This window comes from Electrophorus electricus, chromosome 3 (assembly GCF_041902795.1).
Source record: "Electrophorus electricus isolate QZ-2024a chromosome 3, ASM4190279v1, whole genome shotgun sequence".
NCBI lineage: Eukaryota > Metazoa > Chordata > Actinopteri > Gymnotiformes > Gymnotidae > Electrophorus > Electrophorus electricus.
The window spans coordinates 38,436,561-38,462,743 of NC_137499.1; the positions used below are offsets into that span (position 1 = coordinate 38,436,561).

Here is a 26,183-nt window from a genome sequence, read left to right on the forward strand (position 1 = left end):
CAGTGCTTTAATCATATAAATACATCGGTCCGGTTACAATCCTCCATATTAACCATACCACTTTTAACCATAATAATAATAATACAATAAACGTATTTCTGTTACATTACTATTATTGTTACTACTACTACTAATAATAATAATGACAATATTATGCATATATAATTTTAACGTGGAGCGATCACGTAGCGGATGCATGCGCTGAGAAGATTTATTAAAGGGCAAATCGGCAACGGTCCAGGGTCAGTGAGCCCAACAGGGAGAGTCCGGGAAAACATAGCAAACGAAAAATACACAAGAGGTTACAGTGAGGGACACAACAGAAAACAGGTTATGTGCAAAATAACAGGCAGCATGAAAATGTAACGCGAGGGTGTCGGCGCCTTAGACATGAGACGGAAGTGAATTACATAGGGAATCCATAATAGAAGGGACGGACGGGATAGAATAACTAAATATGTTTAATTACAGACACAGACTAACAATACAGAATATAACAAGGAACAAACAGGATAAGATAAGAGTAACAGGCTAACAGGGTGAGGGCGAGAACTAGGGAAGCAGGGAAGTAAACATTAAGGAAACATGAACGGAGAACAGCGAAGATGTATTAAAGTAGGACACGCAGGGAGAACACTGATCTGGACTGCATACTTTAGACAAACAACAACCAAGACAAAAAACATAATTAATAAAACTCAAAGAAAACCAAATAACACTTGCATATATATTAAGAGGAAACAAACAGAAGCGAAGCGATGGAGGAACACCGGACGAGGAAAGAGCGGAATCAAACAAGCAAATATTAACGGGGAAAGCAGCGTAGACGAAAACACAGAGAGACAGTAGAACAGACGAGCGAACAGCAGACAACTAGCAAACATGAACAGGTAAAGCAACACAGACAGAAAGGATAACTTAGCAGGGAGCGCAGGGAATCCTGGAGACAGACCCCTGGTTGCTAGGGAAACGGGGAACGTGACAGACAACAGAGGCTGGAACAATGTAGACCAGTGAGAGGGGAGCGTTCCGTGACACTTATTCAATTAACTGCTTTTTTGCCCCTCTATGATAATAAAAAATGACACCTTTAAGTGTATTTGTGAAATCCCTGGAAATCTGAGCTTCACAAAGAAATCACTTAAGGGTTGAACCTGCAGAGATAACTGACATAATACACTGAAAAGGGTGTTGAAAAGTTTTTTTTCTCCTCTCCTACAGAAACCAGTGGTCTTAGTTATTTGGCTATACCATTTCTTCACCCATCCATGTTCTTTACCAAGGCACACAGGACCATGAGGACATGAGCTTTCATGGTTGCCACATCGCCGTAATGAGCAGCAAAGCCTTCTGCACTGTGTTAATTGTGAGTTTATATGATGCTTACGCATTTTTTATGTCACAGCTCACATGTATCTTAACCTTCTGATCTGATGTCCTGGTGATCTCGTCCTGATCATCTAAAGGTCTAAATGTGTTTGATTAAAAAGTAGCTCCTTAGCTCTAAGTTCTCTCATGTTATGAAGATGCAAATGCAGTGCATGCATTTTTGCTTTTATAAGGACATGGGTCTTAATGCTGAACAAAACTCTTCCTTGTACTAAAGATACATGTTATGTGCACTTTTTGTAAATATGGTTAGTTAATTGAAAGTGTATTAGCCAAGACAATGTAAGTTTAATAGTACAGCACATTCAAAAGTAATAATTCAAAATTGTTTTATGTAAACATGAATAAGAGCATATAGAGCATAAAATGATACAGTTAATTTAAAGTAAATGGGCATGAGAAGAAAGGCATAAATCAGATTAGCATTAGAATTCCAGTGTCTACAGGTTTTAGTCTAAACGTGATCTCCTCTCCTTTTTCACAGGGACTTATTTTAAGACTCATGGTCTGTGATGCAGAATGTGAAAATAATTTTCGTAAAGACACAGTAAGTATTTCATTATTAATCATTTTTGTTAAATTATTATTAAATTTTTAAGTCATAAATGTAATATATATTGACAAAAATATCAGTAGGTATACTAATACTTATAACACGTATTGCTATATGTATTAGTCAGATATACAAGACAAAAAGCAACAATATTAAGTCTAGGGAAATGGAATTTTTATTTTTTAATGTGACAGTACAGTATTTAAGTAATTCATCAGAGAGGTTTATGTTGCGCAGTGATAGTTAGATTTATCTATTTTGTGCAGAATAAGCACATCCACACCAAAAGGTGTATGATGGTGCTGATATTAAGTCTTTGACATAGTCTGGGTTCCCTAAAATGTACAAGGACTCTTAAATTAAGATTATTTTAAGATCAGGACTTTTTACATCCAGATGATATTCATTAATTAGTTATTTGTGTGTTTTATATTTACACACTTGGTTAACATTTGTATTGTTTTTTAATATATATGGACAACATGTTTATTAAAAGACCATTGGATTGCGGTCAAGAACTTCACACCTCCCGCTGAATCTGAAAAGGTAGGATGAAGCAGCCATGTTTACATAATACATTTATATTCTATGTATAATAACAAAATAATATGTAATTTTAGTTTATTGTACTCAAACAACTCTAGTGCATTACCAAGAGTAACATACAATACAATGTGTGGAAAACACAAAAAATGATTACATTTATGGATACATTATCATTTATACAGACTTTTATAGTTGTCATGCATATTAAAATAAAAGTAAAATTTGATTGCTGGCCCCCAAAAAATATAAATGAGTTATATTACATTACCAAACCTTTATGAGTGAATTCCACAATAAAAATGCATCTTATATACACATTTATATTTATTACTTTCATTATTATGAATTAGTTTTGGTAATGGAGAGACACATAAAGAGAATTACTGTTATTTATAAGAAAACGTAGATATAACAGAAACAATAGTGTCTAGTCAAAAAAAAAAGTTGCCAACCTGATTTTACCTCAACTGCAAGAACAATGATATGATTAAATATGATCATGACCTGTATTCTTCTTCCTGAACCACTAGGGGTGATGGATTACATTTTCACCATTGTTTCTTGATTCCTTCTAAGCTTTTAAAACTTAATTTGAAAAGCTGGCTCAAGGTTTGCACAACATTTTGTCATGAGAAGTTAATAATTTTTCTTTCTTCTTGGGTTTCTTTTTTAGGAGGAGCATATTTTACTCTCTGTCATAAATACACTTTGTTCCACCTGGAAGCAGAATGAAGAAAGACTTCAGGGTGGATGTAGGGACAATATAAATAAATGTACTGATTGCATTGGACAATTTCTATGGACATATGAAAAAATTCTGAAAGACTTTGCAAGGGTACTGCTAGTTATATTTGCATATTTGATGCTAGATTTGTGCTCAAGGACACCACACATAAAATTCTAGGACTGCAGGTGATATGGGCTTGTGTCGTAGACTGTGTGTTCACTGTAAAGTCTAACCATTGTGTCCTTTCTTCTGCTTTTTCTAGCTGAACCACACATACAAAACAGAAAATATTACCAAGTTTTGTGAGAATCATACCTGCAAAGGTTCCTATACAACATATTTTATCAGACCAATTGACTTTGTGGACATGTATTATAAAATATGCAACTGGAATAAAACATTGCCAGGTATGGATCTCAAATTGTCTAGAGGTGAATGAGCATTTTGTTTTTTTATATCTAAAGCTCTCTTTAAAATGACAATGTTCTAAAGCTCAGTTAAATGCTCGTTTTGACTACTTTGGATCCCAGAGTGCCCCAAAATACAAAGTAAGTAACAGTATATTTATTACTTTATTAATTTTATTTTTTCATACAAGTCATGTGCCACATTGTTTTGAAAATTCTACATAGGTGGTGTAACATGAAGTGATTATGAGGTGGATGCATACGCTGAGAAGACAAGGCTTTTTAAGGGCAAATCCATAATCAGAGTCATAGTCAAGGTCCAGGGTCATAGACTTGTAGAGTCCGGGAATACGTCTTAATCAAACAAACAATGAGAAAAAGGGAGCAGGTTATAACAATGAAACAAGTTAACGATAATAACTAACACTAAAGATCAGAAAACAGGCAGAGAAATCACGATGCTGAATTACAGAAGGAGGCTAGGCTTAACACAATGACCAGCAAACATACAGGCAACACGGCAGTGTTTACATACACATGCTACGGAGGACTAACAATGCACAGATTATGCAAATGATGTGAAAACCAAGACAAGTACTGGAGAATGGAGAAAATGAACCAATGACATGAGACAGGGAAACCATGGTGATGGGATGCTAGGGAGGGCCAATCTGGACAGGTGGTCTGTTAGTGTTCAGGTTTTTGTTGTCAGAATGTCTCAACAAGCTGCCAATTTAAAATGTTGTCTTCCTAGACAGCTGCCTATATAAGTAATGTGGAGTTAGACAGCCCATTAGATTTTGAGTCATTCCCATTGACTAGAGGAATTCAACCTCTTCAGTGGCATTCAGTTGCACTATATGTCTGGGGACCTGAGTCATCTAAGACCACTGAGAGCACAAGTAATCCATACCATAGCGTACCATTCCAGGATATTTTACAGGATGTATAGTGGACCTCTGTCCAAAGCATGAGTATCTTTTAACCCCCTTATGCACCAACGCTCCCTAGTGGGCCCATGGGTGGGCCCAAACTAGTATATTCAAATAAATTATTGATAACATCGAATATTCTTAAAAGATTATACCTAGAGCAATTTTTAAAAATTCTTTACAACCTGATAGCTCATAGCAAAATACAAAATGTTTGTGAGGACCATGGGCATTTTTGATTGGTTGGTTGTCAGGAGCAAATATTTCATTATGGCCCAGATAAATGACATGGAGAAAACTTTGTCATGCCCAAACAGATTTCCAAAGACTAGTGTGTTCACAGTATGACCACTTGTTCATTGTAACTGCTTTCTGATTTATTGCTTATAATTACTGGATAATGAATGACAATGCATGTATATCTGCTGTGTTATGAAATGCACTGCACCCTCTCTCCATAGTAAGAAAGGCTCTATAATAATATGAGGAATACAAGGAGTCCAAAACAGTGTGTTTCAGAAGGAACTTACCATTTGTAGCATGCAGACCAGGGGGAGCTATTGAATCTAAAATAACAAAAAACACCACACACACACACACACACACACACACACACACACACACACACACACACACAGAGTTTCTAAGAAGTGAAGGAGTGTGGTGAGATTTACTAGAAGTATCTGCTGAAAATGGAGAGGGAATTGAAGAGTCTAACAAACCAATACACATAAGTTATGTTATTAAATGCAATACCAGACACCAATTGGTGAAGCTACAACTGTTTTTTTTTTCAGTCTCTCTTTACATCCTGATACACATCCTGCTCTTATTAAAAAATGAAACGTTTCTGTGACTGTCTTTTCTGATTGGTTGGTTGTCAGGAGCAAACATTTAATCATGGTTCAGCTATTAACTCATAAAGCAATAATTGAGAGGTGTGTTCAGGTCCATCACAAATTCTAGAAATATCCTGGACTAATGTGGAATGGTATGGGATGACATTTGACTTGTGCTCTCGGAGGTCTTGGATGACTTGGGTTAACAGACAGACTGAATGCCATTTAAGAGGATTAACCTCCCTCATGGAACCTGACCATTGTATCATCTCCTGTGAGGAAGAGACTGGAGCAGTCTTCAACAAACTATATACTACAACTTAGGGTTACATTAAATATCAAATGCACTGTACCCTCTCTGCAGAGTACGAAAGTCTCTCTAATAAGCTACAATACGAGGCATCCAAAACAGTGTGTTGCAGAAGGTACTTACCCTTGATAATGCATGAACAAGTTGTAGAACCTAAAATAAACAAACAAGCAAGCAAATAAAATTATATTGTGATGGTCAGACATTTTTAGGATATAAGAATATGACTCCTAAGAGGAAACATCAAGCAAAAAAGATTGTAATACATTATAAGTTAAGGCAAAGAGAAATCTTTAAAATGCCTTTTTTTCCTGCAACACTTGAGGGTCACACTGGAGTTTGGGCAGATATGACAAGCAGGAAGTCACTAAAATGTATCACTACATGGTATTCCTTAAGTGAACACCCGAACAACGTTCACTCTCTTTGTTCTCTCCACATTAATTAGTTGCATAGTTCGAAAGCCGGACTGAAACAACACATACGGACTTAATCACGTTTGAATACATTAACTATATTTTCGGATGCTAGTAGGACAAGTTTAAAAAAGACCTTACCTTCAGTCAGAATTACGATGCTGAACGTACAGATGAATTTCTGGCTTTTGTTTTTAAAAGCTTTTGGTCGGATACTAAAACTCTCAATGGACATTTCTGCCCTCACTCAAATCTCAGTTCCCTTTTCTATAGGCTTTGAAGTCTCCCCTGGACGTAGCGATTTACTTTCGATCTTGAAACCGCTCGACGTTTTATCAAGCTCGGCCTTGGGAAGCCCCCATGTGTTCAGAGATGTCACATTAAAATCCCCCAGAATGTGCCAGGCGGAAGCTTTCGAGGACAGGTCATAATTTTTCACACTTACCCAAACGAGAAGCGTAAGTTGTTGGACCACATTATAATGGCTCGCATGCCATTTGGCGTACACACAGTCTATGATCCGCGCACGTCCTGTCCTCTCTGTCGGGGTACAGATACCACCCAGCACCCAGTCGTCTGCCCAGTGCTGCGCTATTAATTAGTGCCGCCTCATGCTGCTGACTAGCCTGACATTCAGTGTCCGATTGTGGCTCAGTCAAACCTGTAGCTCCAGTGGACTCAAACACATTGACCCTCTCCAGCCACTCCAACATCAGCAGTCTTGTTCTGTCCCAAGGGTAACACAGAGCACAGTATGTTCAGTTAGCACTAATGATAGCAGCGGCAGACTACAGATCACTGATAGACAGTGGGCCGAGCATGCCAGTGACTCCCCTATTTCTGTTTGGACAAGTAATCTCTACCACTCCAGTATTTCTTACAAGTACAAAAAATTGTTTATACATCAAAAATACTAAACTCCTCTATCATATGTGCAGTGTATATCACAGCTTTTGGAGCCAAGAATGCAGATTATTAAGTTAGCTCTTTTCAATCTCAGATCTCCTTCTAATAAGTTATTCTTAATTTATTACTTCATTACATGTCAGAGACTTCATTTTATGCTTTTAACAGAGATCTGTCTAAACGAATGTAACAGTTCAGCGGTGTTAATTTGTAACGTGGGGAGGCTTGGCAGGACACACAATGACGTTTATTAATTAACATGAAAGACAATGTAGCGCTTACGATATAGCAAGGTTAAACACCGACACATCCACAATTAAACGAGAGAATTATATACATGCACACTGACGCGGCAAAACGAGGAGCAGGTGTGAAACATGGGGAGGGCGTGGCCCTACGGACGAACGAATACACACACACACACAGGGAGACGTTTGGGCGGAAGGACCGTACCGTGACATAATTTAATTTTCTCCATCAAACTTCAATTTTGTAACTGCCCCACGAGCATAAAGAGAAGGTGCTGGATTAGCTATCATATTTAAATTATCGTGGAGCAGGACGCACAGAATCCCTCGATACGGTGAAACATTTATTAATGAAAGACACAAACAACAATGGCGGCACTCGAACAATAATAACAAAAGACATGTCCCCGGCCTCATCAGACACGCGGGGGTTCACTTCTGCCCCGGTTCCGGACATGCTCTTCCCCTGAACGATCCTCCTCATTCCTTCCGCTTGAGGAGCGTCCCAGAGGTGATTTGCCTCCGAGGCTTTGGGCAGACCCCTCCAGTCTCGCTGGCGAGTCCGCTGATGGGAAGGAACTCGGGCTACAGCTCTGCCCTCCGGGGATCCCACTAGCTTCACACCACCAACCTCGATACAGTGAAACATTTATTAATGAAAGTCACAAACAACACTGGTGGCACTCATAAACAATACTAAGAAAAGACATGACTTCCATAGTTAACACAACACATTACACAATAACACTTAACAATGACTACATACGTGTTTAACATGTAACAGCAGACTAACAATGACCAACACCATACACACACTAGCAGAGATTTAAATAGACACGATATTAAGCCCCGTGCAGGTGCACTTAATCACAAAAGGCATGGCCACAAACAAGGTGAAACCCCCTTGCACCCGTACCACGTGACTCGTGGGGGGGAGCGTCCAGTGACAGTTTGTTATTCAATATACACACCTGACATCCCCAAGGACTATAATGCCAAGGAACCCTAAAATGCCAAGAACCATTCTGCACGCTTTCCTTTCTATACGCTTTTCTTTTGTGCCACTCAATAACTAAGATCACTGTTCTTGAGCATAAATGGCATTTTCTGATTCTTCTCTGCCAATGCTACATTGGTGTCAGTAGTGGGTCGCCAGTGTCAAAATGGAAGAAATTGAGAGGCACATCAACAAACTGAAAAGCAGGCAGTAAAGAAGATGTAACCCGGCTGAAGGGGGTATTGAGCATGATGCCTGATCTCTGCCAGACAGTTACAGTTTTATTTACTGGAGCGTGATTATTAAAGGAAAGACAGGGTCATTATCTAGACAAACCTAACAAGCAAGCAGCTTGCTATTGAGCTGCAAGTACAACCTCCAATCCCATGACAGACCCCCTTTTGTTCTCACCTCTCTTTCCTGCCATAAAATTAAGCCGGTCAGATTCTAGCCAGGGTCTGACAACAGTACCAAACTAAATATACCCAAACTATACTCAGGCCCTCTCTACCAAGCTTTCCAGTGGTATGGAATTTGAGAAAGTAAAATGATATTGTAAGCAGAAAAGGTGTGGATGGTTTAAAATAAACTGGGTTCATATAGAAAAGGCCTCTGTAGGCTTCAGTGTAAGGCCTCCGACGGCCTCTGTGTCAGGCCTCCAAGGGCCTCAGTCAAAGGCCTCGGTATCTCAGCCTGGCACTGGAACAATCAATATTATCACGATGGGCACCAGGTGATTTGAATGAGATCACTTTTTAAAAAATAAAACAGTTTACGATTCAATATAATGGTACCAAACTCTAACCGGTGTTGAATATGTTAAATAATGCATGATTTGGATATAGTGGTGGAAACCCTGAAAAGTACTAAGTAAAAAAGAAAAAAAAGTGGTAATATAACTGTCCTTGAAGAAATTGTATAAAGATCTTGCGCTCCTGGGACTGTATAACAGTGAGCGGTAAGGAGGCGGATGCATGTGCGGAGAAGAGCGAGATTTATTAGGGGCAAATCCAGAATCATAGTCATTAGGGTAGTCCAGGGTCACAGAGCCAGTACGGAGAATTTCAGAATACATGATAACAAAAACAATGGCTAGGATAAATGAGGACTAGGTGTAACGGTGAGCGGTAGGGAGGCGGACGCATGTGCGGAGAGGAGCGAGATTTATTATAGGCAAATCCAAAATCAGAGTTGTTAAGGCAGTTCAGGGGCAAAGAGCTCACACGGAGAGTACGGGAATACATGAGTAACAAAATAAACACACACGAAGACAAACGGGGAAGCAGGCTATAACTAAGGCTAGGGAAAACGCAGGGCTAGGAAACACGGAGTACAAACCAACACAACCATGCGAAATAAACATACAACCATTCAATGAACTAAACACATTCAAAAATTCAAATGAACATCAACAACCAAGGCACACAACAGTGCTTAAATACGTGAACTTCGCAAAACTAGAAACGAGGGACAGGTGTAAGCAATCAAACAAGGTGAGAACAAAATGAAACTATGGAACGGAACTAAACACCACGGCACGTATCTCGTACAGCAGAGATGCCCTTATTTCTCTTAATCTACATAGCACTCACCTCAAGCCGTCTGTAACCCCGGACCCAAGATGGCCGACGGAGATCCTCAGGGAAAACAGAAGACGCGGCGCGAGGAAAAGGCCGCGAGGGAAGCGAGCCGGCGTCAGGAACAGGCTGAGGGCTCGGGCACACCGAGCTCCCTTACCTAGCATCCTGCTAGCTAACGTCCAGTCTCTGGATAACAAGCTAGATGACCTCCGGGCCAGGATAAAGTTCCAGAGGGACATTCGGGACTGCAATCTCCTCTGCTTCACCGAGTCGTGGCTGAACCCAGCGGTACCAAACCACGCTATCGAGCCGGCCGAGTTCTTCTCGGTTCAGCGCATGGACAGGACGGCAGATTCGGGGAAGTCGAGAGGCGGCGGAGTGTGTGTGATGGTAAACAACAGCTGGTGCAACAATGCCAACGTTGTTACTCTCGCCTGCTCCTGCTCACCCAACCTGGAGCTGCTCGCCCTCAAGCTTCGTCCTTTCTACCTTCCCCGGGAGTTCACTTCGGTCATCATCAACACCGTGTACATCCCACCTCAGGCTAACATGGACACTGCACTGTGTGAACTTCATGAGGCTCTCACACAGTTTCAGGTACAGCACCGGGACGCTGCACTTATTGTGGTTGGGGATTTCAACAGCGCTAACCTCAAGCGTGCAGTGCCCAACCTTTACCAGCACGTAACCTTCCCCACCAGGGGAAATAAGACACTAGACCACTGCTACACCCCATACAAGGACAGTTACAAGGCACTAGCTCATCCACCGTTTGGTAAGTCAAACCACGCCGCCATCTTCCTCATACCAAAATATAAACAAAGGCTGAAACGGGAAGCTCCGGTTCAGAGGGAGGTCGCGCGCTGGACAGACCAATCGGTGGCTGCTCTGCAGGACGCTCTGGATGACGCGGACTGGGACATGTTCCGGCGCAGCACTGATGATGTCAGCGAGTTTACGGAGGCAGTAGTAGGATTTATTGGGAAACTGGTGGACGACACGATCCCAAGAATTACCATCAAGAAATTTTCCAACCAGAAGCCCTGGGTGGACAGAACCATCCGCGAGGCTCTGAACTCTCGAACTGCTGCCTACAATGCGGGGATCATCAGCGGGAACATGGACGAGTACAAGTCCGCAGCATATGGAGTGCGCAGGGCGGTGAGGGAGGCGAAGCGGCGCTACGGGAAGAAACTAGAGACACAGTTCCAGCAGAGTGGCTCTAGATCCCTGTGGCAGGGACTACGGATGATCACAGACTACAGGAGCCCACCCTCCGGACTGATGAGTGCGGATGAGTCTCTGGCGAACGAGCTGAATACATTCTTTGCTCGCTTCGAGGCTACATCTAGCAGCGCTAATGCTAGCAGCACAAATGCTAACGGCGCTAGTGCTAACAGCGCCAATGCTAACGGCGCTAGTGCTAACGGCACTATCGGCGCAGCCAATGGCACATGCGCGGGGCCCACCATAGAACAGCGCCCTCTCATCATCACGGAGAGTGACGTGAGGAGAGTGTTTAAAAGGGTGAATACCAGGAAGGCGATGGGACCAGACGGTATCTGCGGGAGGGTCCTCAAAGCCTGCGCAGATCAGCTAGCCCCGGTATTCACCGACATCTTCAATCTCTCCCTGACGCTCGGTATTGTCCCGTCCAGCTTCAAGCGGTCCACCATCGTCCCCGTCCAGAAGAAACCTCGACCCTCCGACCTCATTGACTACCGCCCTGTCGCCCTCACATAAGTCGTGATGAAGTGCTTTGAAAAGCTAGTCAGAGACTTCATCACATCTTCACTGCCAGCCTCCATGGACCCACTGCAGTTTGCATACCGCCACAACCGCTCCACTGACGATGCGATTGCACATCTGCTCCACACTACACTGACTCACCTGGACGAAGGGAGGGGAAATTATGTTAAAATGCTATTTGTCGACTACAGTTCAGCATTTAACACCATCATTCCCTCCCTACTCACGACTAAGTTGGGAGATCTAGGACTGCATACATCCCTGTGCGACTGGATCTCCAACTTCCTAACAGACAGACCACAATCAGTACGGGTGGGCAACTGTGCCTCATCCACCCTCACCCTCAGCACTGGAGCTCCTCAGGGTTGTGTCCTAAGCCCCCTGCTCTACTCACTGTACACCTACGACTGCACAGCCACTTCCAGCTCTAACATCATTGTCAAGTTTGCTGACGACACCGTTGTCGTGGGTCTGATCTTGGACAACGACGAGAGGGCCTACCTGGAGGAGATTAAACACCTGGAAAACTGGTGCCAGGAAAATAATCTCCTCCTAAACGTCAGTAAGACAAAGGAGCTGATCGTGGATTGCAGCAAGAAGCAGGAGCGGCACTACCAACCTGTGAGGATCAGTGGAACCACGGTGGAGAGAGTAGATAGTTTCAGGTACCTTGGTGTTCACATCTCGCAGGACCTGTCCTGGTCCCGCCATACCAGCTCCCTGGCAAAGAAGGCTCGTCAGCGTCTTTACCACCTCAGATGCCTAAGGGACTTCAGACTGCCCTTCAAGGTACTGCGGAACTTCTACACCTGCACTATCGAGAGCATCCTCGCGGGGAACATCACAGTCTGGTTTGGGAATAGCACCAAGCAGGACAGACAAGCACTCCAAAGGGTAGTGCGTTCAGCAGAGCGCATCACTCACTCGGAACTTCCTGACCTGCAGACCACCTACTACAAGTGGTGCCAAACCAAGGCCAGGAAAATTGTGAAGGACCCCACCCATCCCAACAATAGACTCTTCTCTCCGTTGAGGTCAGGGAGACGCTTCCGCTCCCTGAAGGCCAAGACAGAGAGGCTGAAGAGGAGCTTCTTCCCACAGGCCATTCGGGCCTTGAATCAGGGAAACTGATAAAATGTGGGAACCACCACCACCACCACCACGTAACATGACTGTATATCTGTACATCTGTGTATATATAGATTTAGATTTATACTCAATTAACCTGTTACACAACAACTGTAGATATGGTATTATACAAAATGGATCTGTACATTCTGTAGATTGTGTACATATATACCCAACCATATACATTGTACATTGTGTATATAATCATAATATACATATATTGTACATGCATTGTTAATATATTTTTGTACATACATAGAAGATATATATTTATCTGTATATATATTTTTTTCTCTATGCACCCCTGGTTCTCTTCCTCAGTTTGGACAGAGCACTCTCCACCATTTCACTGCGTGTTATACTGTGTATGACTATGTATGTGACGAATAAACCGAACTTGAACTTGAACTGAACAGAAGACAAGGAAAACACGGAAGGTGGAAGGGACTGATCATGACACTAGGAAACACGAACCATAAGCATACTAAGGCAAACAGGGAAAGCAGGCTATAACAGAAACTAAGAAGTAACATACAGAGGTAAGGAAAAACAAAACAGCTAGAATCAAACAGGCGAACAGACACAAAGGCTTCGAAACAAAGATGGGCTTACATATATCCAGTATATTCAAACTTTCAATATATTCCACACAAACAGAACTTAACAAGACTAGAAACAAGGGACAGGTGTGGAAAATCAAATGAGGGGTGGAGAAATCGAAACTATGGCATCGAAGTAAAATACACAAGACAGGGAAAACATGAAACATGGAAGCCGGGAGGGACTAATCATGACAGACTGTTAGACATATTCCCAATTATGCGTCATTTGTATGTTATATTGAACAGCAAAATAAACACAGGACCTGCTATTCAATTAATTATTGAGTCTGCATCTTTTTTGATTTAAAATGTACTTAATAATACAATTGAAATTTAGGAAATAATAAGGAACCACATTAATTGGTGGTCCATACCACGGGTATGAATTGGATTTATTGAACACACCCATACCATCAGCAAGATGACTCGATAATCATCAAGGCAGAACAAAGTGAAAGTAAAGATGAAGAAGACCAATCATACAGAGATAAAGAACAACAACTACCCAGAAGATCCAATCACTTACTAAACAAGCAACAAGTCAGAAAATGTCCACTGCTTCACATAGGGTTCATATGTGCTATGGTCATTCATGGATTTGAAAGGATTGATAGTACAACTGCCAAACATAAATAGTGGTGGTAAAAGATGGATAACAGCCTTTGAAGAATGCACAGCAGGACATCAGTTAGCCAAAGGAGACATCAAGGCTATTCTTTCACAGACTGTGGGAAGGCAAAAATGGAAAACATTCTCAATGGCTAAGACAGAAAGACATGCAAAGCCAAAATGGGATGCTATACCATCGGATCCTCAGAGAAACAATATATGGGATGCCATCAGGCAAGAATTTCCAACAAAAATGGATCCATGTCAATTACACATCTTAGAGCTGAAACCTGGAGAATGTGTCCATGAATACATCACCACCTTCCAAAGAAAATGGCTAGAAGAGACTGGGTGATCTTGGAATCAGAATGAAACCGACCAGAGACTCTTCCACATGATGTTCAAGAAAAGCCTGCCACAAGAAGTACAAGGTACACTTGAAGAGGTAGTGGGCCTAAGTAACATGGAATGGTCAGTCTTCAAGGAACATGTAGAGAGATGCAGGAAAAAGAAGGAACAAGAGAAAGAAACCATGGAGAAGTTGACAATGCAGTTACAGAAGGCTCAGTTAACAGAGCTGAAAAAAGAAGAAAAAAGAATATGTGGTAAATCAAGCAGCAGTGGTGATTAAAAAGCTTAGTGATGCATCTATTGATATAACCATGCTCTAAACATAAGAAGCTATCATATAGGCAGCAGTAGTTACTCAACCTACTCTTGCTCCAAACATTAATCCACAGAATGCACAAGCAGTTCCAGTCGCTGTTCCAGCTACAGCTCCAGTAAGACCTCCAATCAATTTCTATGTGCATGGAGGTGAAAGAGGAAAAGGCAGAGAAAGAGGAAGAGGATGAGGAGGAATGCAAAGACCAGTTAATGTCCCAACCATAGGTGCCTATCAACAAGAAGAAAGTCATAACCTACAACAAGCACCAGAACAACAACAGGGCCAGAGAATAATATACTGCTGGACATGTGGATAACTGGGACACATAAGCCATGACTTTCCTGGTGGACATGGGAGCCACCCACTCAGCAGTTGGACCAGAAGGTTCTCACTTACCCCTTTCTAATTCAAAGAATTCGAACACAAGGTTCCTCTGGGAAAACACAAAAATTAAAATTCACAGAACTCTTAGAGCTGACCATATAAGAATGCCACTGTTGTTTTCAGAGTCCTATCCAATTTATCTACTAGGAAGAGATAATTGTGTAGATTAAAAGCAGATAAGCCAAAGATCTAGGACCAATGATGAAAGCCAGCAAAGAAATAAACTAGATAAAAACAGACAAAAAATAAATTCATAGACCATCAGACAGGTCATATTATAAAATAGCTATGAAATCAGATGACAGGGCAATGGCAGAAAAAGTTATGGTAGATAGGTTGAAAGCAGCTACACAATACATCCTAAGTGCAGAACATGAAGAATTATTAAAACAGTGTCATAATGCCAGATCCCATAGCAGACTACAACACCCAGCAACCCGTTGTTCTGCCTGGCAACAACTCCACCAATCAGAGACATTTAATCATCACCGGTGTATTGAACTCACCTGTACATCATTAGTATCTGTGTCTGGTTTTTGACTCAGACTGTTATGCTCCCTACGACTTGGATTATCCCTTTATATTCTCTATTTGTCGTCACACTGGATTATTGTACAACCCCTGAACAACAATTAAACCAACCTGCTGTTTCATATCCACAAGCGTCTGATTTTGCCCGACCCGTCACAGGCTTGTTGGAAGGGTAGCTCAGATATACCATACTTCAGAAAAACTGTGGGAAGAGGAAAAAAATGAAAGCTTCTGCATGGTTTTTTGAGGGGCAGCATGAAATTAGAAAATGGGATTTTTGCTATGCTGTGAAAAAAAAAAACCATTGTATAAAATACCAAGACCTAATCGAGAGCTAGAGGCTGTTACGACATACACGCATAATGCTTATGAAGTGATTCATGAACATGAACGCCAATTGTAAGGCATTACAAATATGATGTATCATGCTTATACTTGCCCCAGAACTAACAAGATCAAACTAGAGGTTTACTCATAATGGACCCCATGTAGACACAGCAAGGGAGGAGCATAAGTGAGTGATTTAAATGTATGCAGCACACAGAGGAGTGAGATGGAGCCCTTAGTGAAAAGAAGTACAAGTGGGAGGGAGTCTGAGAGCCCCCCCCCACACACACACACACACAACCCCCTCCTAATTCAGGGGTAGGAGCTGCAAGGTCACCCACACACACATACACACATACACATGCCGTTGTTGTAATAAAGAGATAGACTTGCTCACTATACACACACTGATTTATTAGTGTTGATTTATTTTTGTGCTTAATCTATAACTGAACAATAGAAACAGATTGTATATTACTTCATTAAAAGTAGTGATAAGAAATAATGGATTTAAAAATAGATTGTCACTATACACAATGGGGACCAAGCTAAGTGAAATGACACCACTTAATATGGTCCTATTAGAAGGGATAGGGACAGAAAGAGAACGAATGACTTATGAAAAAAATGGAACAAGATGACTAAAAAAAGAGTGTCCATTGAGAGGATATTTTGATGAAGAAACCTGCCAAATAGTTAAAGACTTTATTATACAAAGGAAAAGGAAAAAGAAAGCTGAAGTGGCGAACCAACAAAGTGAACTGACAATACTGCAAGCATTTGAAAAACATGCAAGACAAGTAAAAGAAAAAGAATTGGATTACAAGAAGAAAAGTGAAACAAAGGAAAGCTGTGGACAACATCTTTAAACAGCGACAGAGAGACCACCACCCTATGCCCCAAAACAAAAGAAGACAGCAAAAATGTATCCACTGCTAGCAACAACAGAATGGACATAGGTGGACTTTCCAGGCCAGTGAGTCGAAGTGTCACTCGTCAGACATCACCTGAGAGGCCACCTACAGTGAGGATTCTGAACAAGAGTCTTGACTACGGCTGGTAAACAGTCATTCAGACTCCAATGCAGAAAACACAGTAAAGGTGTGAGCCTAGCGCTGCCAATACCGTCACCATTGAACATCCTGCGACAATTGGATTACAGGTACATCAAGAACTAACGAGTCAATCATGAAGTTTCAAAGGGACATTAATGGACTGAATTGGGTGAGAAGAATGAACTGCATATTGTTTCTTTTGATTTTTACTTGTTTCTACTATTTGGTTTTCACACAGAAGGAACCCAGTTGATTGTAATAACATGTCAGGTTGTGATAATCTCACTGTTAAAGTGGGTTTAAATCAAATGAATGCTCTTAACTCCACCAACCATTCAGGTATCCAGAGGTATATACGTCGTAAACGCAGTGTTGCTTCCTCTATGCAAAATCTGCTCATAACTTTGCGGGAGCAAAAGATGTATACTGCATTTATGCATCCAGATAATATACGTTTATCATATGTTAGTTACACTGCTCGTACCTTTACAAAAGATAGTTGCATTGCATGCACTAAAGGGAAAATCAAGCCAGTCACTTGGTCTCTTCCCTGCAACTTCTCCACATGTGTTAGTGGAACGCCGCGTGCCTTCTGGTGTCTGATGTATAAAAGCTGCACTCGTTATGATCCAATAAGTAGGCTGTAATGCAGATAGTTCTTGAATAGGTATAATAGTATCCTTTCACCCATCCCACAACGTATTGTAGGAGGTAATGAAACTGACATATAGGCAGAGTGGATACCAGATTTTTCAGGGAAGTGTGAAAAAATTTGGATTTCAGACCATGCCCCAAGCCATGCGAATAGTATAATTGGTACCCTCGAGTACTTTGATAGTGCAACTGGTGAAATTACATACTTGAACATTTCGCCTAGTCATGCCCAAATCACCACTTATTGGGACAGTGCAGTGGTTCCTGATTTTTATTGAGTATGTGGACATAAGGGATTATATGTGACCCTAGCAGCCAAATGGACAGGTTTATGCGCCCGAGTTATGCTAATAGTGCCATTCTCTATGATTCCAGTACCAGAATCAGCATTAATGGAAACTCATCATTATGCATAACAAACACATAATCAAATTGAAAAAAGTGCTGTAGTAAGTTTCGATAACAAAGTTCACCTTGATGCTATCGGAGCTCCTAGGGCGGTTCCATATGAATTCAAGGCCAGGGACCAAATTGTAGCAGGATTTGAATCAGCACCTTTTTGGTGGGTTACAATAAATAAAAATGTAGATTGAATGAATTACACACATTATAACCTGCAGCATTTTATTAATTACACTCATGATGCACTAATAATCATAGCAGAGCAATTAGAGGCCACTTCACTAATGACCTGGCAAAATCATATGGCTTTGGATATGTCTACTGCATTCAAAACCACCAGTGTGATACCAATCCTCAAGAAGGCCACACTGGACAGCTCCAGCGTTACCAACTACAGACCAGTATCACTTCTCTCTTTCCTCTGAAAAGCCCTTGGACGATCAGTTTATAATCAATTGTCTCTTTTTCTCACACAGAACCAGCTGCATGAGCCCAATCAGTCTGGCTACAAACTGATACATTCTATAGAAACAGCTCGGATAGCAGTGACTGAGAAACTTCATGCCGCTAAAGTTGCCAAACAGTCATCTGTTTTGATTCTTCTAGACCTTTCAGCAGACTTTGACACAGTGAACCACAACATTCTTCTCTCTGTTCTTTCCAGGCTTGATGTGACTGGCTCTGCTTGGAGATGGTTTCAGTCCTATCTGGATGGATGGTCCTATCAGGTGACATGGAGAGGCTCCACATCCAAACCATGTAGACTCTCCGCTGGTGTTCCACAAGGCTCAGTATTAGGCCCCCTTCTCTTCTCTTTGTATACTCGTTCTCTTGGTGATGTAATATCTTCTCATGGTTTCTCCTATCACTGCTATGCCAATGACACTCAATTATTTCTTTCTTTTCCACCCTCTGACACGCAGGTCTCCAGACGTATCTCAGCATGCTTGACTGACATCACATCATGGATGACAGCCCACCACTTGAAGCTCAACCCCAGTAAAACCGAGCTTCGGTTCATCCCAGGTACTCCCAACCCTTACCATGACCTCACAGTTTCCTTTGAGAACTCCCTGGTATCACCATCCGAAGCTGCCCGTAGCCTGGGCGCAAATTTGGACAACCAGTTGTCGTTCTCAACTCGTGTTTCTAATCTAACCCAAAGATAGAATACTGCAACTCGCTACTTGCTGGTCTTCCCCTAAAAGCCATTAAACCTCTACAACTTGTCCAGAATGCAGCAGCACGACTGGTCTTCAATCTTCCGAAGTTCACACATGTTACTCCACTGCTGCGCTCCCTTCATTGGCTCCCTGTAGCTGCACACATCAGATTTAAAAGCTTGATGCTTTCCTAAAAAGCCAAAAATGGACCAGCCCCTTCATACATGAGGTCAATGGTCAAAGCCCGATCCATACCTCAAGCACTTCGAACCTCAAGTACGGCTCAGCTTGAAATACCTTGCTTCAGGTCTCACGGATGACAAGCATCGAGACTATTTTCTGTCCTGGCTCCAAGATGGTGGAATGAACTCCCACTTGCTGTCCGGACAGCAGTCTTCAAATGCAGACTGAAGACCCATCTATTTGCAGAATATTTAAAGGACAACTGCCACTGCTCCATTATTGACTGACTAATTTCGTACTTATTGTAGGGTACTGTTTATGTTGTTTAACAAACTCTAGCACTTATTGTTTATAGCACTTATCACTGTTTAAGATAGACCTTATGTATTTTGCACTTCTAGGTATCAGCATTCATCCCTGCATTCTACAGTATTCTAGTTCATTGGTTTAATTCTAACCTACTGTACTGTACTTGGATATATTCTATGAGTAAATGACAAAGCACTTTTGTAAGTCGTTCTGGATAAGAGCGTCTGCTAAATGCCGTAAATGTAAATGTTATTGTCACGGAACGCTTGCCTCTCTCACATCACGTGCTTTGGCCCACCACGTGCAGTGGGAGGGTTTTGTTTGTAACCACGCCTGCACACACCTGCACCTTGATTGTCTTTGTGTATTTAATCCCTCATCATTGTGTGCAGTGCTGTTGGTCATTATTGATGTATCCTGTTGTTTGTTTTTTAGCGTCTAAATGTAACATTAGTGAATATGTTTGTCTACCTCGTGTTGATGTTAAAAAGTATTAAATGTGCCTATGTTCATTATTTGTGTTACATGTGAGTTCCACTATAGTCTTTATGTTTTATGTAAATAAATGTTTGTCCATGTCGAGAGAGTCTGTGCGTCCTGCTCCACACCCTTCGGTACCCAAACCACTCATTATAGTTATTAGCAGAAAAGGAGGTATTTTTGTTCTGCTAGGTGAATCCTGCTGTACAGACATTCCAAATAAGACAGCCCAAATAACACATGATTCTATTACTATAGCACTGTCGAAACTGGAACCCTTGAGATATGAAGTCGGCAGGAACTCTGGGGTCGATACAAATGTCACTGGATGGTTTGATAGCTTGCTTGAAAAATGGTAGGCTATAATTATGTTTGGTAGGAAGTGTTTTGCTAGCATTCTGTGGGAGTTGCCTCATTCCTTGTATTGATTGATTGTATGTAAAGTGGATAAATCAGAGTCAACTCAAATGTTTGTTGGTTATCAGCAGTTCACCATCTCAGCCACAACTTATTTGCCATGACATTTTGTTTCAGTTAGATATTTGGTCTTCATGTGGTTTGCCTTGCTACTCCATTCTTCCGTCTGCTTTGATAATTTGATTGATGTATTGTCTAATTCGTTATCAGAATTTTACAGGGCTTCAGTTGCTTCAATTTAGTGTTGAGGCTGTTTGGACTGTTATAACACGCCATTTTGGGGTGGTGTATGACAAGTGGCAGATAATTCAGCAGATGGGCTTTCATGTAACGCTTAACTATCCTGCCTTGCTGTGCCAGCCGTATGACGTCAGCTCCTGCTTCCTCCGGAGGGACTGGAAGTCGTGGTGCAAGTCCAAAGGTAGACTGGACAGCCAATGACAGGTAAGATCCTGCCCAAAGTACAGGATAACCTAAGGCAGGCGCATTCACAGGACTTCGTGTCACCACTTACCAAATTATGTCTTTAAATTTGTGCATTTGGGGGAATTGAGGAGGAGCCTTGAGGCTACATGATGGCAGTTTTGCTTTTTCTTGTTTTTTGTTTTATTTCTTTTTCTTGTTTTTTGTTTTGATATTATTTCTTTACTCTTTGAATGCATGATGACTTTTTCTTTGTTTTAGTCTTCTTCTATTTGATTGACATTAGGTTGTTTTTGTTTAAGGTAGGGGCTGGATAAAATGTTTAGCATGACCATTCATGGTGCTGCAGTAGATTTCATTCTAAATTAGAGCGATAGTAATACTGTCTTGTCTTGCTGTGTCAGTATATAAATTCAGCTCCTATCTGATGGGGGTTCATGTACTTTGATGGTGGTTTATGTTTTTATTTTATTTTATCTGTAGTTTTTTTGTTCCTATTTACCTTGCATTTCCCAGTTACTTTTGTTTTCTTTTACTCTGCTTTATACATTATCTCTAATCATCCAGTGTATCAAATCATCAGTCTTTCAGTATATTTACTATAGTTGTAACTGCATACAGCAAGAGATCCTTCCTGATTTCATAGATGGTCAGAGATGTATTAAGCTTGCATAGAGTAGGTCATATCAATATGTTAGTTACTCACAGTATTAGTAATAATATGAAGTTTAATAACTTGGTAGAAGTAACAACTAAACTATCCTGCCCCATGTCTGATGATTAGAGATGGGCTCTGCTGGAGGAGACAGCCACCTTGGATACAAGGTATAGGTAAGAAGGAATGAAAGGTTGGGGCTAGTCAATTAACCCACACTATTAAGTATATAAACAAACTATTAAACACTACATCATTAAAAAGTATATCGTAGATAGCTTGCAAACAAAAAGGTAAGAATAACAAATAGGTTAGGAATGATATAAACAGACTTGGATAAACAAAACAACGGTTCTACTTGCATGCAAATACGGGCTTTCATAAACATTAACAAGGCTAGAAATTAGTAACAGGTGAAAGTAATGACAGGTGTAGAAAACCAAACGAGGGGCAGAGAAAAAGAAAATAAGGAATGGAACCAAAACAATACACGAAGGAAACCATGAAAAAAATGGAGGGACTAACTGTGACAAATTGAAGAAAGGGGGGGGCAGTTCAGATTCATGGTTTTTGATAAGAGACAAATGGCCTATATATACCTCCATTAACTTTGTTGAACATTTTAGGAAGGAAGTGATAATGATAATTAAGCAAGAATGGTGGTCTCCTTATTTAGTTCGTACAATAGATCATTGTTATGTGTAGAGTACAATTACTGAAAATAATTAACTGCACCATTGGGGCATATTCCTGTCCCAGGTGGACCATTTAGACACATAGTGATGCAATATGTAGATATGGTGAAACCCACTGGAAAGTTTAAATACATTCCGGTTAGGTAGAAGCATAAGCAATGGCAAAAGAAGATACAGGTTGAGCAGCCAAGTTTTTAATACAAGAGATTATACCTAGATTATACCTAGATTTGTTTTTAATACAAGAGATTATACTTAGACACTTTGTTAACAGAGTAATCAATATCATAGCACAAGCACTAAGAGTTAGATGTAGACTGGGATATGTTTATCATCCTCAATCACAAGGTATAGTTCAATGTCAAAATGGAGTCCTAAAAGCTAAAATTGTTATGTGCAGATAGCAAACAGAAAATGAATTGGTTAAATGCCTTACCCCTAGCTTTAATGAGCATGAGAATGACATCTAATTGTAATACCCATCTGACTCCACATGAGATGCTCATGGGATGCCCGATGCCTGTTACTTATTTTAGGGGACCAACTAAAGGGCCTAATCTAGAACAACTGCAAGGAAAACTGGGGGAATATGTTAAGTGCCTGACAAAGATGCATAAAGAGATCTTTACACAAGTAATGGGTGCAACTGAAGGATGTAAGCGAAACATTGAAGAAGGAGATTTCCAGGGGATTATGTGTATGTGAAGACTTTCAAAAGAGGTTGGCGAGGACCCGGACATGAAGGACTTTTAAAGTTGCTTTATCAACAACCACTGCTGTAAGAAAGTGTCGGCTCATCTTGTTCTCGGGAACTGGATTTATTGAAGCCAGTGCAGCACACAGAGCAACAATCACAAGTTCCAATGACTGAAAGTAAACTAGACAATCAAGCTGCTGAGGCAGGACCTAGTGGAACTTCCAGACCAGTGACTCCGTGTTACTCAACAAACACCACCTGTGAGACCACTCAGACAGTGAGGATTTTGAACAAGTCTTGACAACGGCGTGTAAACATTCAGTCTCCAACGCAGATAACACAGTAAGGGTGTGAACTGAGTGTGGCCCATACTGTGTTCATTGAACATCCAGTTGCAGTTGGATTACAGGATCATCAAGAACAGCGAGTCAACCATGAGGTATCAAGTGGACATTGATGGACTGAATGGGGTGAGGAGAATGAACTGTATATTGTACCTACTAGTTCTTTTTTGTATTGTCATTGTTACTACTATTTGGTTCTCACACTGAGGGAATTCAATTTGATTGAGAACATGTTTTGCTGTGCTAATCACATTGATGCAGAGGGCTTGAACCACACACGTGCTCTTACCTACACCAACCAGACTGGTGTCCCAAAGTATGTACATTGTAAACACAGTGTTGCATCCTCAACGCAAAAGCTGCTCAAAACATTGCAAGAACAATAGGTGTACACTGCGTCCAAGCATCCCGATACTGCCCGACCTCCTATCACACTACATTACCCAGCAGACTGTTCATTATCGGCCGATGACTCAGCCAATCAGGGACATTCAATCAGATCGTTGTCACTTTTGGTTTTGACCCTGGTTTATTCAGCTACCACTAAGTTGAACGCTAATAAAGCTTCTATTTTATATCCGCGAGCATCTGATTTTTACCCATTCTGGCCACAAACCTCCTCAAGGCCATCAGGAATGCATCTATATCAATACTTTCCAGGTTATAGAGATGCACGCAACTTGTCATACATTTGATTGGTATGTTGGACTCTAACCTACTGTACTAGAATATTCTATGAGTAAATGAAAAAGCACTTTTGTAAGTCACTCTGGATAAGAGCGTCTGCTAGATGCCATAAATGTAAATGTAAATGTAAATGAATTTGACTCCCCAGCGCTTTTAAATATGCCGTCCAATCTTTACATTATAAGGGCCAAACCAGTCCACTCCACTTGACCAGAAGGGTGGCTTATACAGGCAAATTCGGGCAGGTGGTAAATCAGCTGAGGAGTCAGTGATTTAAATTTAGCATACATTCTCAGATAGTGTTCTCTGGTGTCACAGTAAGGACATTAATGTTTTGGTTGCTCTTTAGTCTTTGAGAAGGCTGCCTTAGGGTTGGAGGATTTGGTGGCGTTTCTTACTGCTGTAACGCTTCTGGTCTGAGTGCCGCAGAGCGCGGGGCAAGACGCGCAGACTCCCTCGACTGTGAAGGACATTTATTGACATTAAACATATACGACAAAGGTGGCACTCACACATAACACTAATGGTAAACATGACTCTACACTTAACATTAAACGAAGAACACATATACATTAATATGGGACTACACAAACCAACGTTACAGTTACAATGATTGAAATTATCACACACATAGTGACAATGACCAACAAGGGAGCACACGCTGACAGGGGTTTAAATACCTACAAACACTTAACATTAATCCCCATGCAGGTGTGTGCTATCCCAGGGGAGGCATGGTTATGAATAATACACATGTGAGTCCCCCTACACGTGGCGGGCCATACCACGTGACTCGTGGGGGGAGGATCCTTCCGTGACAACCGCTGTACTTTCTTCCCCGTAGTAGATAGTGGTTGCCAGACTCTGAGATTTCTTCTGTCATGCTCATGGAACAAAGCAGCTGCTCCACTAGAACGGTGTTTTGCCTGCGATCTGAGCTGTAGCTATGCAGAGAACTCTTATAATGTGTCTTGTTCACCCCATTAATACTGATATATTATTCATATGCGTTGTTCACTGTTAGTTTGCTGGTCATTGTTAATCCTAGCCTCTGTTCATATTCCAAATTATTGCTAGTGTTAGTTGAGTATTCTTATTGTTGCTTATGTTATTGTTATAGACTTCTTCTCCTGTTTGTCACTGTGTGTTTTGTTTCCCTTTTGTTTTTCATGTATTCGCATACTCTATGCATTGATTCTATGGCCCTGGACTGTTCTAATGATTACGAGTCTGGATTTGCCCATAATAAATCTCGCTTTTCTCCTAGTATGTGTCTGCCTCCTAACCTAAGGTGTCTGTATTACTAACTGTTACAAACAGGTTCAAAATGACCAGTCCTTCAGATTCGATCTCCTCTAAGCTACCCTCTGCCCTCCATCCTCTGTAGCTGGATCCGGGGAAGTCAAGAGACACTCACACCAGCGTAGTGAATCAAGAGAGTTCCACTTTATTGAGGAAAGTATAGAGTATATATGTGTCCCATCTAAATCTACAGGACGACGGGGAAAAGCGAAGCATGTTCTAAGGGTCAGAAGTGGGATCACAGTCTGGGTCAGAATTGGGATACTGCACAGGTAAGTGACACCCTAGTATTTAATGTGTCTTTTTCCTGCTCAGTGTCTCTGTGCTTAAATTTAGTTTAAATTTAGTTTAGGTGCGTTTTTGTCTCAAATAAGTTGGAAGAAGTCTTGCTTGTCCTTTGGTATGAACTGAATGTTGAATTTTGTACTTGTTATCCTGCCTGTCGAAAAGGTGGAAGAAGTCTCATCTATTGACACGAGCTGAATTTTGTGTACACTGTGCAAAAATTTGTTATCCTGCCTGAGACTTATTGAAATGCAACTTATTGTTTATTAGTCTGAAATAGCTGTTTTTGTCTGAAATATCTGCCACACAGCTGAAAGGATCCCCTCCTCTGCTTGTGAAGCATACACTAATAAGACAGGCTCCTCGTCGGGCAGATGTTTCTGTGCCAAATGATACAGACACATCTGAGCTGAATCAGAAAGCTGAGAGCTTCTGGAGGAGGAGTGGACGGCAAGCCCACACCCACCCTCTATCCTAACCTGGCCTCTCTGGCAGGGTGAGACTTTGGGGCATGCCTCCAGCCCGTCCGTGAACATTTCTGCTCCATTCATGATGCTGGGTGAGAAACTGTGTAGAGTTATGCCT

The 26,183-nt window shown here is 41.3% G+C and overlaps 1 long non-coding RNA gene across 1 annotated transcript in view; it reads right to left on the reverse strand.

The window, feature by feature from the left end:
* Window positions 1–3,774: 3,774 nt before the first annotated feature.
* The window catches only part of LOC118242836 (uncharacterized), a 56,694-nt gene continuing 34,285 nt past the window's right edge, over window positions 3,775–26,183 (reverse strand). The window contains exons 2-4 of the long non-coding RNA XR_014122883.1: window positions 5,827–5,856; window positions 5,085–5,120; window positions 3,775–3,976 (exon numbers count right to left, since the gene is read on the reverse strand). This is a non-coding gene — a long non-coding RNA (uncharacterized LOC118242836). The remainder of the gene's footprint in view (window positions 3,977–5,084; window positions 5,121–5,826; window positions 5,857–26,183) is intronic.